Here is a 19059-nt window from a genome sequence, read left to right as displayed (position 1 = left end):
GCGCTTCCCCGGGTACCTCCCAGGCAGGAGGGACCTTGGGCTGCAGACCTGACCTTGGATCCCAACACCCCCCAGCACCAGAATCGGGGTCTCTCTTCTCTCACTAACCCTCCAGCCCACACACACTCACCAAGAAACAGCCAGGCCAAGAGTCCAGGAAGGAAAATATCCAGCAAAAGGGACACTGGGCGCTTCCTGGGGTGCCTTTACACCCCTCCTCATTTCCTCATCAGCAACCTCCCACCCATCAGCCAGTGACCTCAGCCGGACATGGTCACTTAATTTTGCAGAACACAAAACATTTTTCCCATCCTTTCCTGAGGAAGGCTGTGGTGGGTCAGAGTGTGGGCTTCATCCAGTTCCTGACTGTCTGGGTTCAAACCCCAGCTCAGCCTCTTCTTAGCTGTTCAACCCTGGGCTGGTGCCTCTACCTCTCTGCACCTCAGTTTCCCCATCTGTACAGAGGGGCTTACAGTAGAACCGCCTCCCAGGCCTGTTTTTCATGTGGAATGAGTCGATGCACACAGCAAGTGCTCAGTAATTGTTCCTGAGGTTCTCCGAGTTTGCAAGCCTGGGTCTGTGCCGAGTTCAGCAAAGAGGCTTGGGGACCCCCGCCCCCATGCTCGTATTGAAAGCTCATCTGTGAAACTTCTCAGTCACCCTCTCCATCCCGTTAGAGTTATATGTCCAAGTTAGATTTTTATTCTCTGGCGTCCACGTAACAAGCCGAGTTATTATTATTTCTGGCCTAAAATGTGCTGTGGTTCTGGGGGAGTAATGGACCCAGGCTACGTTCTCTTCTGATGAGGTGGCGTCCAAGCATTTCTGGAAAACTGTGCACTGTTTTCCCATCCGAAACATTCAGCGTCACCATGGACGTGGGACTTGAAGGTAGACACCGCTCCCACCCCTGGGCTGCCCAGCCCTTCCAGCCCCTCTGGAGAGGAGATTCTGGGGGTCCCTCACTCCCTTCTGCTCCCAGCCCCACCCAAACCAAGAGCATGGGATCTCAGGGCTGGAGAAACCTCTTCCCCTTGTGTCAGAAAATAACAACATTCATAAGGATAACAGCAGGGGCAGGCTTCTTATTCCATCCTTATAATTACCATCTGAGGGAATTTGTCTCCTTAGCACCCTTGAATAGGGAAGTGGAGGCCCAGAGAAGTGAACCAGCTTGCCCTAAGACACACAGCCAGGAATGAGCAAGGGGGATTGGAATCCAAGCAAGTCTGATAGAGAAACGCTGCCTTTTACGGCTTTCCTCAGCTTCCTCTGTAGATGGACCGGAGACAGCCGTGTTCTTGCTCTCCTTCTCCGTCCTGTTTCAGCTTGGGTTCAAGGTGGTTTGCAATCCAACGGGCCCAACTTCATCAATTCTCATCAGTGTGACCCTGGCTCACGAATTCCACCTTCTGAGCCTCAGTTTCCTCATCTGCAGAATGGGGGCAATGCACAGTCTCCCTCATTAGCATGCTGTGAGAATTCCCCAAGGTCATGGACACTAAAACGTGCTGAGCTGGCAATTCCTCAATAAATTAAGCATAGAATTACTGTATGACCCCAGCAATTCCACTCCTAAGTATATACTCAAAAGAATTGAAAACAGGTGTTCAAACGAAGACTTGTACACAAACGCCCATAGTAACACTAGTCACAATAGACAAAAAGTGGAAACAAATGTCCATCAGTTGATGGATGAATAAACAAAATGTGGTATATCCATACAATAGACTACTATTTAGTAGTAAAAAGGAATGAAGTACTGATCCATGCTATAACATGAATGAACATGTGAAAGAGGCCAGACACAAAAGGCCTCATGTTGTATGAGTACATTCATATGAAATGCCCAGAGAAGGCAAAGCCATAGAGACAGAAAGTAGGTTAGTGGTTTCCAGAGGCTAGAGGGAGGCAGGGAACGGGGAGTGACTGTTTCATGGCTACAGAGTTTCCTCTTGGAGTGATGGAAATGTTCTGGAACTAGATGGTGGTGATGATTGCACAACAGCGTGAATGCACTAAATGCCACTGAATTGCACACTTTTACAAGGTTAAAATGGTAAAATTTATGTGTCTTTTACCACACACACACACACACACACACACACACACACACACACAAGTGCTTAGCCCAGTGCCTGGTGTACAGAAAGCATCCAGTGAAAGTTAGCCAGGATTATGATCTTATTTCAAGAGAATCTTGTTGTACTCAGGGCTTGGGTTCCAGAGTTTGCTTGTGAAGCTTAAATCAAGTCAAAACTACAATCCACAAAACCCAGGACCTTTTTTCCCTGCCATCCATCAATGGCTCCCATACTTGGATTCTGTGGCCACATTTTCCATGCCATGTGGCAGCCAATAGGTAACTCTGGGTGATTCTGCCCAGCTGACATTGCAATTATGGGAAAAGAAAGACAGTACATCCCTATACACGGGATAAATAGAGACTCTGATGCCACATAGCAATGAGTGTTATAAGGAAGAATGAAATGAGGGCTAGTTTAGCCAAGGTCATCAAAGAAGGCTCCTTGGAAGAGGTGACTCAGGGAGCCAAGAGGATCTCTAACTGTGACCTGCTCAGCCCTGCATGATTCACCCACAACTCCCGCAAGCCCCACCAGGCTCCCTCTGGTTCACTGCATTCTAGCAACACATTCTCTCAGTCACCTGGCTTGCTCTGTTCCCAGGACCTTTGCACATGCTGATCACTTTGCCAGGAGCCCTTTCCCCACATCTGCCCCAGACCAGCTGCTTCTCACTCTCTGGATATTTCTCAAACGTCACCTCCTCAGAGAGGCCCTCCTGGACTGCCCTGCCTCAAGGGGTCCCCAGCAGTCATCTTCTGTCACTTCCCCCTGCTTTATTTCTATCCTAGTACTTTTCCCACTTGAAATTATGTTTTTTTTTTTGTTTTTTTTTTTTGCAGTATGCGGGCCTCTCACTGTTGTGGCCTCTCCTGTTGTGGAGCACAGGCTCCGGACGCGCAGGCTCAGCGGCCATGGCTCACGGGCCTAGCCGCTCCGCGGCATATGGGATCTTCCCGGACTGGGGCACGAACCCGTGTCCCCTGCATCGGCAGGCGGATTCTCAACCACTGCGCCACCAGGGAAGCCCTGAAATTATGTTTTTATGTGTCTATTATCTGTCTCCGCTGTTAAACCGTCAGCTCCATGACAGCAAGGCTTTTGGTCTGTCTTGTTTTCTGGTGTATCCCCCTATGCCTCAAGCCTAGAACCACGCCTAGCACATAGTAGGTGTTCAAGAAACATCTGTGGAAGTAAAGCACAAATAAATGAATGAGTGAATGTGTGAGTGAATGAATGAAAGAATGCCTCTTTGCAGAGAGGATGGGGCTCTGTCCAGAAAAGGGCCAAGAGTTCCCCAAGGGCATGCAGTGGGAAGAGGGGTGACTCTACTGGTCCCCTCTTGGCTCAGGACTTAGCCGGGGTGCCAGGGAGGCCCTGCTTGTTGACGAGGGGCTGTGGCCAAGGTAGCTCTGGTGACCGCAGCCCCATCTGTCTTCCTCCCTCTGGACGTCCACTCTGCTCACACAGTGTGGGAGCTCTGCCCGTCCAGCTCCCCAGCCCACGTCCTGGCTGTGACAGCCTCCAGCCCTGGGTGACCCACAGGGACTTCCCCCAACAGGTGAAGTCTGGGGCAGGGAGAAAGTGCTAGGCAGTTACCAATCTGACCTTGTGTTCCTGAAATTGCCATCCAGGAAGTGAGTAGGGGGTGAGAGAGTCAGTGCGGCTCTACTGAAGGCCCCCCCAGCACCCCGCCTCCCAGTGGCACTTGAGGCCCGGCCCTCCGTCAGGACGCCCAGCCCAAGTGATCCTGGGCGGGTGGGCACACTTCCCTGAGCCTCCAGCTCCTCATGAGTAAACGCTGGTGATAATTCTCACCTCACGGGGCTGCGTGGAAAAGAAATGGGGGCGTGTGAGCAAAATGCCTCCCACAGGTCCTGCCGTGGGGCTGCATGGGATATACTTACACTAACAGATATTGCACGGGATATACTTATACGAAAAATGTATTTGCTGTTTATCTGAAATTCAAATTTAGCTGGGCATCCTGGGCTTTTTGTTGTTGTTATGGATCTTGTTTTTGTTGGTGCTAAATCTGGCAACCTTAGCCAGGCACGAAATGTGTTCAGTGATGTTCACTGAATGAACCAACAGAGCTAAAATATATTAGCTGAAAGCAGAAACAAATGAGGGATTGGTTGAAAGCTCCGTTGTACAGGCATTATTATTATGGCTGTCATTGTTTTCTCACTTGTGGTTCAAAAGTTCCTGCCTCTGAGAACATTTCTGCTCCTGTCCCAGGCTCAGGCTGTTGGGGGAAGTTGGGACCTGCAGAGCAAAATGACTCACCCAAGGCCCTCAGGGCCTGTCGCTTCTGAGGCCAGGCCATCTGCACCCCCAGACAGCTCCTGTCCTCCACACGATGAAAAAACCCACCCCCGCTGGGCACACGTGACCCCTCTGAATCTCAGAACAGCCCCACCAGGCTGGGACAGCTGCCCTCCCACGGTGCCGATGTGGAAAGTGAGGCTCCGAGAGGTGAAGGGACTCGTCCAAGCAGCCGGTGGCACCTCCTAGATGCTGCTTCTCATCCTGGGGCAGAACCTGGGGCCCAAGAGCTACAGCTGGCAGAGCTCCAGTCTCGGCTAGAACCGTGAGTCCCACGGCCCCATGACTGCCCTCCCAGCCGCCGCTGGACGAGGAGTTACTCAGACCCGGCTTAACTTCATGAAGGAAATTCCTCCCCCTGGCAGCCTTCCCACAAATCCCCAGCTCCATGGCCGGGAACTGCCTCCCCCAAGGCCCACTCACCTCCTGGCAGCAGCAGCAGATGTGGAAACCCAGGCTTGGCTCTGAGCTGGCAGACAGTGGGTGGCGGGTGGGGCTTGAGCCAGACACGCTCCACCAATGCAGCCAGCTCTGCATTTCCTTCAGTCATTCAACAGACAGATGCCCAGGCACCGGGCCCCTTTCTTGTGTTGGCTGGGGGGGAAAGTGGGTCAGATGATGAATGTTTAAAAAGCCCAACACACAGCAAGCACTCAGGTATCTATCCTTCTCTGAGCACCTACTGTGTGCTTGGCACCAGCCATAGGCCTGTTTGGCCTGTGAGGGGGACAGGATCACACCAGGAAATCGGAGTGAAGAAGAGACTAGGAAGCTGCTGGAACTAGCTAATGCCCTCAGAGCCTATTCTATGGGGCTTGGGGTCCCGACGTTATCTCACAGGGTCCCCGTAGCAACCCTCAGTGGTAGGACTGTTACTATCCCTGTTACTCAAAGCAGGGCGAGACGACCAAGGCTCACAATGATTAGCGCTCGCTTTAACATCTCCCACATTTAGGGAGAATGAGCCGTTACCGAAGTAATAGCCATTACCTCTTGAGTCAACTCCCTTCAAGGGGTGATCATTTATTCATTCCACAAATATTTAGTGAGACCTACCATGGGCCAGGCCCTGGGGACACAACAGTGAATAACACAAACAAAGCGAAATTTTATACAGTACTGGTAAGAGCACAGGGTCTGGAGCCAGATGCCTGGGCTTTAAGTCCCAGCTCTGCCACCTACCAGCTGTGTGACCTTTAACAAGTAACTTGACCACTCTGAGCCTCAGTTTCATTTTCTGAAAAATTAACAAGACTAACAGTACTCACCTCCTGGGGTTGTGAGGATTGAATACATTTCTCCATGCAAAGTGCTGAACTCAGAGCCTTGTATACACTAACAGTTCAACACATATTGAGCCTTTTTCTTTTGAATCTCCTTTTCTCAGATGAGTAAACCAAGCCTCAGAGAAGTTACAGCACCTGCCCAGAGTGAAAAACTAGTTGAGGTGAAACCTGAATCCAAACAGCCAAAGGACTGAGAGGGCCCCTCCTTCAGGGCCCCAGCCTCAGTCCACTACAGTTCAGAGGGGTCCAGCTCCCTAGCACCCGCCCCACCCGAGGCACAACTTTTAACCGTGATCTTCAAGGCCCTCCAAGGACACACTCTGCAGTGTCCCATGAATCACCTGCATTCGAATCTCCACCGGGTGTTCATCTCCACCGGCCCCGCCCCCAGTGTGTAAAAACGCCTGTGTGCATGCAGGACCCTGGGGTCTGCATTTTAATAAGTGTTGCTGATGGTTGCTGTACTGGGGCCTAATGCAGCCAACTAGGCCAGGAGCAGGGCTGAGGTGGAGGTCATCCAGGCAGAGGTGAGCGCATGAACCAGGTGTGAGGTGGGCTGGAGTAAACAATGTTTTATTTCAGACAGGAGGGAGGGGGTGGGGAGGAAGGAAGGAAGGAAGGGAGTGAGGGAGGGAGGGAGGGAGGATCTTCTTTCTGCCTAAAGATTTTGAAGTAGCTAACAGAATCTGTCCAAATGCATTGTCTTAGTTTGGGTTCCCCCCCAGAAGCAGATATGGAAGCAAGGATTCAATTGTTTTGGGGAGGGAGATCTCAGGACACACTGGCAGAGGAGCGGGGGTGGGGTGTGGTGGCGGCGGGGGGGCGGGGAAGGAAAGAAAGAAAGAAGGAAGGAAGGAAAGAAAGAAAGAAAGAAGGAAGGAAGGAAGGAAGGAAGGGAAGGAAGGAAGGAAGGAAGAGAAAAGAAAGGAAGAAAGAAAGAGAAAGGAAGGAAGGAACGGAGGGAGGAAGGGGGAAGAAAGAGAGAAAGAAAGAAAGAGAGAAAGAAAGAAAGAGAAAAACGGAAAGGAAAGGAAAGAAAGAGAGAAAAGGAAAGAATTCTCATCTCGCCAAGCTTGCCCAAACTGAGTTTGGGGCCAGACCACAGGGCTCTCATTTCTCCCCTGATTTTTCTGCCAGAGGCAGGAAACGTTCTCCCTCGGGATGATCAGAAATAGCTGAGTTCAAAAACTAGGCTGGGTGAGAGAATTCCAGGCTAGGGGGAGGGATTTACACCAAAGGGCTCTGTGGAGTCTAGAGGTTCAGGGCACGGCCGCTGGCGCCAGTCGGCCTGGGTTCAAATCCCTGTTCTTCTCCTGCCTGGCTGTGTGACCCTGGATTTGGCCTCAATTTCTCACCCACAAAGCAGGAACCATAATGGTACCAGGCATGGCTGCATCTAGGTATTCAGATTTCATCCTTGCTTTCTATCCATTTTTCCTGCCTCCATTCTCATTCAAACTCCCCGCTCATAGAAGCAAGATGAACTCCATGCTCCAAGCTTCCACTCAACCAGCAACTTGAATAGAAAGCACTTCATTCTTTTTGGTTCCAGCTAAAATCCCAGGCCTGCCTCTCATTGGCTGAGAGGAGGCAGTGCTCTGATTGGTCAGTGCTGGGTCACATGCCGTACCCCTAGGGAAAGCATTGGCTCCACCCCAAATCCCTGGACAGGGGATCAGAGGAGGGGAGTAGGTGCTGGTTAGGAACCAACAAGAGATGTCCCCAATAGGGGCCCATAAGGGATAAGAATTCAAGAGAAGGAGGACTTAACACATGCTGAGTACCTAGCGTGTGCCACTTTATTTACAAGATCCTGGTAAGCTTCCTGACAATCTCCTTTGGAAAATATCCCTTTGGGAAGGCTTGGAGAGGTGAACAGACTGGGCCAAGGCTACCCAGAGCCGGCCTCAACTCCTGAGCCCTCCCCCTCCACCCCTGCCCTCTCCCATCTCAGCCTCCAGGAGAGGAAAGGTAACAGGGGTGACTCATGGGACATTTGCCTTGAGAAGAACAGTCCCGTCCATCTCCTCATCTCTGAGCCTGGGGGGAAGGGTAATCACCTGAGGCCCTGAGAGGTTCAGGCACTTGCCCAAGGTCACACAGCAGGGAGAGGGGAGCCAGGGTCTGGACCTGGCGCTGCCTGAGTCTAGTCGGGGCCTGGAGGCAAGGTTGGCTCCTGCCAATGGGTCCAGGACAGGGGTTGGGGGAGCCAGGCCCCCTGAAAGGTGGCCTGGCTTTGAACCCAGCTCTGCCCCTTAACCCTTGTGTGAGCCCAGGTGAGGTGAGTGCTTTGGTTCCCTGGGTCTCACATGCAAAATGGCCCTAAGCCCAGGAGACACCCCGTGGGGTTGTCAAGCTGATGCTCACGAGCACTCACTGAAAAGCTGTGTCCCCTACGACTCTGGGGCCCCAAGCCTGGCTTACACAGTGTGGGACCGGCCGCTGCGGTGAGCGCTTTACCCGGATTAAACCTCGTGACCGCCTGGAAAAAGGGAGGTGCTGCTGTTGTTGTTGTTATTATTACCTCCCTTTTACAGAAGAGAAACTGAGGCACAGAGAGACATGACTTGCCCGAGGTCACACAGCCAGAAGAGGGCAGAGCAGGGGTTTGAACCCGGGCAGGTCTGGTCCCAGAGCCCCCACCCCTTAACCATTATCCAGTACCCTGCACGCAGTCAAGGCTGGCTGCCATTACTGTTTTTGTCACTGTTACTGTTGGTATCTGCCTAGCTTTCTGCAGTTAGGGTCCTACCCTGAGAAGGAGGGTACGTCCAAACTTCCCAGGATCCCATCCCAAATGGCCACCCTGCTATGACCCTGCTGGGGAAACTGAGGCACAAAGTGGGCATGTATTGTGCCCAAGGTTGCACAGCCCTGGGGTCAGCTACAGCTTCTCAAGGAAGCCTCTCCCTGAGCCAGCATCTCCTGGACCACTCCGCGTCTCTCTCTCTCTCTCTCTCTCTCTCTCTCTCACACACACACACACACACACACACACACACACTCCCCGTGGGGCAGGGGCTGCCTCCCCCGCCTCCCTCGGCTCCATGCTGGCTGCGGGACATTTGTTACTGTGTCAGTTCCAGCTCCCGCCCTGATGGGGGGCCGACAGGCAGGGGGCTTCCTGGCGGCTCTGGGAGGGAGGAATGCGCCCCCGCCCCCAGCCCCATATGGCCTCCATCCCGGCCCATCTGCTTCCCATTGCCTGACGCGGCCACTGCGGGGCTGCCAGAGCCCGCCCGCAGGGGTGCGAAGTTTATGTGGCCGGGCCCGGAGCCGGCGGTGACAGGGCCACACACGCTCACACAGACACACACCGGACACCCCCCACCAGCCCTGATGCGTCCACGCACACAAAATCCATCCTTCTTTCTGCCCCCACATACACCCGTGTTCTCATGCTCACACCAGCTAACAGCAAAGACCCCCAACGTGAACACTCCAGAGACCTCCAAATCCCACACAAACACACACCAGAGCCCCCCATCAAACCCTGACACACACACAACGATCCACTCCCAGAACTGACCCACTGACAAATATACACACAGACTCACACATGCAACCACTCTACACTCCCCACCCACTGATACACACCCCCCACCCTCCCAAATGTGTCTCCCGCACAGACACACTCACACCTACACACACACGCCCTGCCCTGACCCAGATGACACCCAGATGACACCGGCGCAAAACGGTGACTCACACACAGGCCCAGGTCCCAGAGAGGCCACCAGGCACAGAATGGCCCCTCCCCTCCTTCAGAGCCCTGTTCCACCCTAGCATCTCCCAAGGCTGGGAGGTGTTATGAGGGCCCAGACCCCTGTGCTGGCCACCTGACACCTACCGTCCTGCCCCATCTTCCCCACTAGAAAGAAGCCTGCCAAAGTCGGACCCAGAGGACTCCGTATCCGGTGCCTTTTCTAGAACACCCGAGGCTGTTCCCACCAGACTCACCTGGGCTCCTGGGCACCTGGACCATCTTCAGGAGACCTCATCATTCACCACCACCTTCAGGGGCCCACGGTGGAATTCAGGGGCCCATGAACCTGGACTGGGAAAGAAAGGTACATCTTCACTAACCAACTGAAATTCAGCATTTCCTGCTCTTACAGGTGGACTTGGGAAATGAACCTAAGCAGGACCGTGGCTTTGTCCCTCAGAAATCACACGCTGCTCCATGGCCCTCTACAGTGTCTCAGAAACAGCTTTTATCCTCTTTTCAACTTCAAAATTACCCTAGTTATTAGGCCCGATCTTATCATTAAATTCATTAGCAAAGAAGTACAGCTGTCCCTGTATCGAACATTCGACTAGTTCAATATAATTGGTTTTCTTTTAATCCTATACACTTTAATTTATAAATTTAAATCTAAATTTACAAACATCAAAGGGGTCCATGGCATGAAAGCACATAGGAGCCCCTGAACCAGGTCCAGGTACTGTATTATTTCACATTTTTAATATTATTATAGCTTTTTATGGTTAGGAACACTGCGTTTGGGTAGCTTGCCCAGGATCACACAGCTCCAAATGGCTGAGCTGGGATTTGAACCTGGGCAGCCTGACTCACCTTGAGCTCTATGCTATCGGGTCTGTGAAAATGCAGGGTACGTGCCCCGCCCCCAGGGAGAGGATCCCAGGGTCTAGGAGGCCCCACCAGATACACCGCCCAGCCTGGGGACCCTGGGAACGTCCCGGCCAGCCCAGGGCAGATCCAGCCGGCTGCCCCAGCCAGAAGGGAGCCTAGCTGCCTTTACAACGTGTGAGATTTCTCACCAGTGGCAATGACAGGAAGAGCAGGCTCCCAGCTCCCAGCCCGCCTGCCACTGGGGCTGCTGCAGAAGTTGAAAATGAGCTTCCTTCTGCAGGTCCCCTGGAGGAGGGAACAGCCGGTGGGCCCTGGAGCCCTCTGTCCCCCGTCCCTCTATTCACCTGACCCTCTCTCTGTCTGCCTGCCTGCAGCTCAGGAAACCTGTCCCCTACAAGCCAGAAACAGTCACCAGAACGAAAAGGGAGGCTTTCTTTGTCCTCCGCTGCTTGCCTCTGTCCATTCATTCATTCCTCAGTCATCTATTGAGCACCTACTCTGTGCCAGCCTGGGAGCAGAAGCTACAGCTGTGAACAAAATCCCCATCCTGGCCGAGCTCATGGGCAAGTGGAGGTCTCAGACAAGAAATACGCGAAAGAAAAGATATATAATATAATAACAAGACATAAATCAGGGGCCGGGGGCAAAGAGAAAAGCCCGGGTGAGAGTGTGTTTAGATAGTGGTCTGGGGAGGCCTCGTTAAGGAGGTGGACTTTGAGTAGAGGCCTGGAGGAAGCGGTGGCGAGAGCTGTGGAATATCCGGTGGATATTCCGGTGGAGAAGGAGCAGATGAAGGGCCGCTGCCATCTGGCTGCCCTGAGCTCTGCTTTCTGCCTTCTTCCAGTCTGAATCTGAAACTGGGCATTCAGGAGCTTGCCCTCTCGCCAATTCCCCCATCCTGGGGTCACCTCCCTTCATCCTCCCAATTCCTCCCCCCCTCCCTCTCTCTCCTTCCACCCTAAGGGCCCAGGGTGTTACATAAGCACCTATGTAACTATTTGTTTCCCTCTTTCAAGGAAGGGAATGCCTCGTCAGCCCCACTGGAGTGGAAGCCCAGGAGTCCAGAGGCTGGGGGTCCTGCTCCTTGCTCTTCCCCAGCACCTGGTACAGTGCCTGGCCTGTGCCCATTTGACAGATGAGGAGACTGAGGTTCAGAGCAACACCTTGGCTGACTCAAGCTTCGCCATGGAGGCTCTGCAGCTGGGGACTCAGCTGTGTCAGACTCCAGGTCCTGGGCCCATAACCTTAATCTGATGGCCTCTTCTTCAGGGACTGCCCTGATTCCAAGCCTGTCTCCCGTCTCACCGCAGGCGGTGGGGAACAGCCCCCAAATCCAAATGTGCCGCGGTCTCCTGAATACCTCAGCCTCAACTTGTGGCTGATGAAATCATAAAGTTTATGGTACCCATAAATTACTAGTTTTGTCCAGGGCTTCCCATGTGCTGGACACCATTGCGTCTATCAACTCATTGAATCCTCCCACCCACCCTAAGAGGGCAGGGCCCATTTTACGGAGGAGGAAGTCAAGGCACAGAGCAGCAAGGCGCCTGGAAGGGAGGAACAGCCGGCGCGGAAACGAGCAGAGCCCAGGCGCACGGCGCTCCCCGCTCCCTCCACCTGCCGACCACGGCCACGGGCAGCGCGGTCCCGGGGGGCCCGGGGAATGCGCGGGGGCGGAGGGCGCCCGCAGAGGCCGGCTCACGTTTCCGGCCCGGCCAGCAGCCCCCTCCGCCCCCTCGCCGCCGCCGCTGCTGGCGGCCCCCTCATTAAGGCGCCTTGCCTTCCACCTCCGAATTTTCCACGCAGGGTTAGCCTGGCGACGCGCTGTCTGCGGGCCCCATAAAGGCCGCCGTGTGCTGCATTCGTCTCGCTGGGGGCCGGCGGGGGAGGGGGCCGCGGCCTGGAGGGGCGCCCGGCGGCCCGCGGGCGGGGACCTCGCCTGCTCCTTGCAGCAAGGGCCCCCCTTCCCAGGACGGGACGCAGCCTCGAGAATTCCACATTCATAAATATCCATTTCAAAAAGGCAAACAACAACAAAAAAACCCAGCCGGCATTTATGGAGCCCTGCTAAAAGGACCAAGAGAGCTTCAGAACCAGCACGTCCCATGAGACCCTCCTAGCAAACTCAAGGTGGAAAGGCTTCTCTGAGCCTCGTTTTTGCAGGAGAGAAAACCGAGCCCAGGGAGTTGAAATAAACTGACCACGGTCACACAGGACGGTGTGGGATCATTTTAATGAATCCGAGAGCACAGCTCAGGCTTCTCTGTGGGGCACCTACTATGTGCCAGGCACTGTTTTAGAGATTGGGATATAGCCGTGAACAAAACACAAAACTTCCTACCCTCCTGTGGCTGATGTTCCAGTAGGGGAGCCAGACATTGGCAAATAAACTCCTAAAATAAAGTGTCAGATGGTGGTGAGTGCTGTGGGGAAAGATCAAGCAGGAATGGGGGCTGGGGAGTGAATGTGGTGGGGAGGGGCTCTGTGAGGGGGGTGGGGAGGGGCTCTGTGAGGGGGGTGGGGAGTGCATGAAATGGTACATAATAGGATGGTCAGGAGAGGTCTCTTTGAAGGTTGGAGTCATGTGGACTTCCATTAGATAACGGAAGGGTGTTCCAGGTAAGAGAAACAGCATGTGCAAAGGCCCTGAGGCAGGAGCATGCTTAGCCAGCATTTCTTGATCATTTACTATAGGTATCTCTCATGCATTATTTTTTTCCATTCCTTTCAACCACTCTGGCCAGTCCAGGAATCTACATAATTCTCTTTTTCTAGCTGAGGAGATTGAGGCTCAAGAGAGGTTATGAGGCCTACCTAAGGTCCCTTAGCAGGTCAGTGGCCAAGGTGGGATTTGAACTAGGGTCTCTTGCACTCATAATGGTGTGGTACATTGATGTGACATGGGCAAAGACAGGTCTGATTCTCCATCTTTTAGCACAGGGACTGGCCAGGGCAGTAGGGGAGGGACAGAAGGGAGGAAGAATTTCGGAACAGTGTCCACCCTGCATCCATTAGTGGTGGGATTCCTCCTGGTGGCCCATCTCTGTGTGAAGATGCATGAAATAAATAATACCTAGATCGTCTCAGAGGAGGGCAGCATCTGGATGAGTTTGTCTGAGCCACCTGCACCTGGTGCTTACAGGGTTCTGCCACCTGCAAGGGAATTCAGAGGACAGAAGGACAGAACACTTGGTAAGTGAATCTCTGTCCTTCTGCCTGCTTTGTTTATATCCACGTTTGTTTCAAGGGCACACACACACACACACACACCCCACACTACCTTCCATTTCTGCTGTCAGAGAGGGGTCGGGTATCCTGGGAGCTTTGGGTTTCTCAACCATGTCCACATCTGCGGAGAGTGGGGTCCTCCCATGAAGGGTCCCCCAGTCGTGACTCCCCAGACTACCCGTCAGTCTCAGCCAGCTTCTCACTGGCTCTCCAAGCATCTCAGAACCAAGAGGCAACTCTTGACCAGTGACCCTGGCCTACTTTACATTCTCCCCCAGCGACACCAGCCTCCTCTGCATTATCACCTCCACTGCACAACTTCACGTTTCCCTCTCCATGCCAGCCAGGATGCCAGCAGAGTCGTTTTGCTCTACCCGGACTTCCCCTGGGCATTCTTCAGAATCGCTGCACTCAGCAACAATATACCATGGTTGTTTTTTTTTTTTACTCCCATCACTTAGGAATTCATGCCCAGCTCTCCGAGAGTCACCCGTGTCACCCAACTACTCTCCAGCCATCCCCAGATTTCTGTGTGAGTCAGTCCATCACTCAGGAAACCCCTGTTGGCTCACACCTCGGGGGTTACTCCTTTTGCTCCCCCATTTATACAGCAGTGCCTCCCCGACGTCCTCCAGTTCCCATGCTTATCGTTCCCACTTGACACACCGGGGACCTCACAGCCACGCTCCATGATTCTCCTTTTACTTCAAGATGTGACCACGGTTTGGGCCAACATAAGCCAGTGTCATGCCTATTTCTCCATGTCCCCGTCACAGTCACACACCCACCTGCAGAAGGAACACTCCTGCGTCCCGCCCTCACACACACTTCTCTCAGAGGAGACCCAACTAATGGCTGACTTCACCACCCTGGCCTTTGTCACCCTTCCTCTGTGCAGTGGGACCCTCCTACCTGCCCACGTCCTGGCTTCTGGGGTCCACGCCAGCGTGACTCCCCAGCTTGCCTGTGTCCTTTGGGTGACACTGCAGATGATGGGGACCCCGTATCCCCAGTGTACCTGCGTCACTGCTGCAACGATCCCCTCACTTACATATGAACAACTGGTAGAAAACAAGACCGTTACTGAATCACCTTCTTCCTTCACACCACCTCTCAGCCTCCCAGTGTCTCTTGACAATTTTAAACCATCTTTCCCTCCTCATTTGGTTTCTCGCTGTCTGGCCACTGCGCCCTCTTCTGTGCTCTGCCCTTTCCCCGCCTTTGCATCTCTCTGATGTCATCCATCACTGCTTTTGTTCTTCCTCTCCGGAGGCCAGGCTTTCCTCTGTGTTTTCCCAGGAAAGGGGCTAAAAACCCAGCTCTCTTTTAGTGGCCCCCTCTGTCCTGCCTTCCTCTTCCTCCCTCTTTCCCTCTGTGTCTGCATCTCCTCTCCATTCTTCCTCCGGCTCCAGCCTCTCAGGGAACACGTTGTCTCTATTCATCTCTCTCTGAGTCCCTGTCTTAGGTTCATATCTCTTTCTTCTCTTTCTCACTTTCTAGCAACTCTCTCATCATTTTACTCCCTTTCTACCCTCCCTTTCTCCAACCTTCCAAGGCCCCCTTTCTCTTCCCCGTTCTTGCTCCCTCCATCTCTTGCTCTTTAATCCTTTCCCCCATTTATCACTCACCCACCCCATACCCCAGGTCTTCTAGTCCCCTGTTCTTCTTAGTCCCCTTTTCCAAGTCCCACCCCTTGTTCTTCCAATTAAGCCCATCGTCTTATTTCCTTCCTCCACCCCATGACCCTGATCCATCTCCAGATCCATAGATATCTTTGTGCCCTTTATCTCCCAAATTTATATTCACCCTGGTCCTCCCTCCACCCACCTTTGGCCTTTATCCAACCCCACCCTGACTTTCATCTCTGCACCAGCTCTTTTCCCCATGAGCTCCATCCCCTCATGAGCCAACCATCCCACTCTGCTTCAACCTTGTAGGGTCTTTCCCCCACTGTATGGTCTGTCTCCCAGCCCTGCTCAGACCCCCTACTAATTCCACATCTTCTGCCACCTCCCCTTTTGCTCTCTGTCCCTGGGCCCCCTTTCTGCCCTGTCCCTTTTATCTATCATACCAGCTACACACTCTCCCCTCCTAACCCCATGTATACGTTTCAGCTCCATACTAAAATTCCTGAGGGTTAAAATCTATGTTTTCTGAACGCTGACTGAAGCTGAGTATCACCACCATGGAATGCATCTGAAAGACAGGGGGGAAGGTAAAATCCTATTGGACAATTTAAAACTATCCGTCCATTTTATTATTACTATGATTAGTAGTCAATTTTAAACTTTGAGCTCATTGGGAAGATCAGTTTCTCTCATGCTGTCAGCTGCTCAGGGACCCTTTCCCTGCACCCAGGGCACCACACTGAAGAGATGGGCCCTCTCAGCAGACACATGGAAGGCTATCACTGGTCTCTGGGTCCAGGGCCATGAATTCCCAGACACACTTTTTCGTAATATGTTCTCAAGATGGAACTTTTACCCAGGATTCACGATTTGGGCAAATTTAAAACGTCCTTCCTTTTCAGCTACTGAAGTACTTGCATGAATAGCAATAACTATAGCACGTTGCTGGTACAGCGTTGTAGCCTGAAGACAGGAAATAGTATAGACAGTATGTACCTAAAGCTCTTGCAGGATATCCATGGTTCTGCAGTTTGATCGGCGAGGACAAAGGATCATGTGGTTCCTCATTTTCTCTAAATCTTCCTTCATTTTCCAAATATGCCCAAATAAGATTTTTTCCTAAAAGACTCCTAAAAGAGGAAATGAAATAACTGAAAACTATTACATTCTTAAAGGTTCTATTCTTATTAGGAATTTTATGATTTGTTATGAAAGCTAGCAAACCACGTAATGGTACAAGTAGTAGAATTAATGCTACTGCTCTGTGGCTATCGTTTAATTATTTATAATCATTTGCTTGAGAAAAAATGATGTTTCATCCAAAGTTATTGCTTTTGTATTAACCATCTGTTTATTTCCTTAGTTTTGATTTCTTTGAACCTTCTTGTTTTTAATACAGTTGACCATGTTCATGATAATTATTAAAATAGGACTGTGTTTTGCTCCTTTATAGTAAATATACGTTTATATTTCAAGTGACTGATAGACTTTCAACCAGTAGAGCCCACAAGAAGATACTCACTCAACTGTCCTGTACTGACAACTTTTAAATTTTGCCAACTTTTAAATTTTTATTTTTCTAAGGCCTGTAGGCTTTTGCCAATGTGTCATGATGACTTTTAGAAGCAACCAGTAAAGTGAAATACAGGCCTTGTTCATATCCCTGATGAGGTGCGACACTGACAGCATGTTCACATATTGGCAGGTCAGGCCAAGTGTGGCTGAAAATAACCGAGAGAAAAGCGCTTGGTTCTTAGGACAAACAAGGCCATTGTAAGCTTTTACTTATGTGTGAATACATGACACAGGAGTTTCTTAAAATAATTCTCATCTTTAACACCAGAGGGACACAGCTATAGTTCTCTCTATTCTTCTATTTTACTTATTTTATTTACTTATTTATTTATTTATTTTTGGCCATGCCTCATGGCATGCGGGATCTTAGCTCCCTAACCAGGGATCGAACCCACACCCCCTGCAGTGGAAGCTTGAGTCTTAACCACTGGAACACCAGGGAAGTCCCCTATTTTACTTATTTTAAACAATGCTCGGTCTCATTTACCTTTTTTAAAAAATAAATTTTTATTTATTTATTTATTTATTTTATTTTTGGCTGCATTGGGTCTCCACTGTGGTGTGCGGGCTTCTCACTGAGGTGGCTTCTCTTGTAGTGGAGCACGGGCTTCAGTAGTTGTGGTGCGTGGGCCTAGCTGCTCCGCGGGCCTAGCCGCTCCGCAGCATGTGGGATCCTCCCGGACCAGGGATCGAACCCGTGTCCCCCACATTGGCAGGCAGACTCCCAACCACTGCGCCACCAGGGAAGCCCCTCATTTACCTTTGATCGTCGACTCCCACCCTCATCCCCACTCTCACTAATATTTCGAGTCCCAGTGTGTCCCCCCCTTTCGGAGCCTCCTCAGCCCCCAGACAGCCATGGAGGAGACATGCACTTTCCCAGCACGCTCTCCACGGGCCAGGCTCTGGTGTGGGTCTCAGAGGAGGCAGGTGAGGCCATAAAGGACCCTGGCCTTCAGCTCCTCCTCTGTCAAATGCAGTGACTAGTTCTGATCACTCAGAGCTGCTATGAGGATTACGAAAGATGATCCATGTGAGGGGACAGGGTGAGGCTGGTGCAGGGTCACCTAATCCCCACATTTGTTCAGACACAGACCTGCTCCCTCAGCTCCACTGCCACAAAAATCAAAAATCTGATATTCCATTGAACTTGTCTGACTTTCATTAAAATAATAATAGCAATAATAATACCTAATTTTTTTTTTCAGCCTTTACTCCATTTTACCTGTATTCGAGTATTCAACCATCATATGAACCACCTTACAGATGGGGAAACTGGGACACAGACAGAAGTCCCTTGCCCAAGGTCATGCAGCCAGGGAGTGGCAGAGCTGAGATTTGAATCCTAACACTTGCACTCTAAACCGCAGTGATGAAAATGATAGCAATAAAACTGCCAGCCAGTGTTTCCAGCGTATATTACAACTCTCTTCAGTCTATCTGCCAAACATATCTGAGAAAGAACTTGTATCCAGAATATATAAAAAACTCTCAAGATTCAATAATAAGAAAAGCCAATTTAAAAACGGACAAAAGATTTGAATATTGTATATCTTCGCTAATTAAGATCTATTGATTGTAAATAAGTACGTGGAAAGAGGTTCAATGCAAACTAAAACCACAATGAGAAACCAGTAAACACCCAATAGAATGGCTAAAATCTAAAAGACTGGCCGTACCAAGTGTTGGTGAAGACACGGAGGAGCTGGAAGCCTCGTGCACTTCTGGTCGGAAGGCAAAATGGTGCAGCCTCTTTGGAAAGTGGTTTGACAGTTTCTTAAAAAGTTAAGCATATACTCATCATTCCATCCAGCAATTGCACTCCTGTATGTTTACCCAAGAGAAACGAAAACATGCCCACACGAAGACTTGTCCATGTCTGTAGCAGTTTTATTTGTAATCCAGCCCTCAGGTCTCTTCCATAGAGACCACCAAACACATGTCTGTATTAATGCCTGGAATGCTCTAGAAGGACCTCTACCTAAAGGAATTCTTTCCTACCCCAGGCCCCAATTTTTTTTTTTTTTGCCAACTTTTAAAAATCTAGAAACAATAAATGCTGGAGAGGGTGTGGAGAAAAGGGAACACTCTTGCACTGCTGGTGGGAATGTAAATTGATACAGCCACTATGGAGAACAGTATGGAGGTTCCTTAAAAAACTACAAATAGAACTACCATACGACCCAGCAATCCCACTACTGGGCATATACCCTGAGAAAACCATAATTCAAAAAGAGTCATGTACCAAAATGTTCATTGCAGCTCTATTTACAATAGCCAGGACATGGAAGCAACCTAAGTGTCCATCAACAGATGAATGGATAAAGAAGATGTGG

General features: G+C 51.2%; 1 long non-coding RNA gene across 1 annotated transcript; it reads left to right on the top strand.

Annotated features, from left to right (window-relative positions):
- Positions 1-6: 6 nt before the first annotated feature.
- Positions 7-19012, top strand: LOC102977072 (uncharacterized). The gene is made up of 3 exons (XR_003683040.2): positions 7-4677; positions 9574-9768; positions 17932-19012. It is a non-coding gene; the product is annotated as an uncharacterized lncRNA (long non-coding RNA).
- Positions 19013-19059: the final 47 nt, after the last annotated feature.

Source organism: Physeter macrocephalus, chromosome 14 (assembly GCF_002837175.3).
Source record: "Physeter macrocephalus isolate SW-GA chromosome 14, ASM283717v5, whole genome shotgun sequence".
NCBI lineage: Eukaryota > Metazoa > Chordata > Mammalia > Artiodactyla > Physeteridae > Physeter > Physeter macrocephalus.
This window is presented reverse-complemented; position numbering and strand designations above follow the sequence as displayed.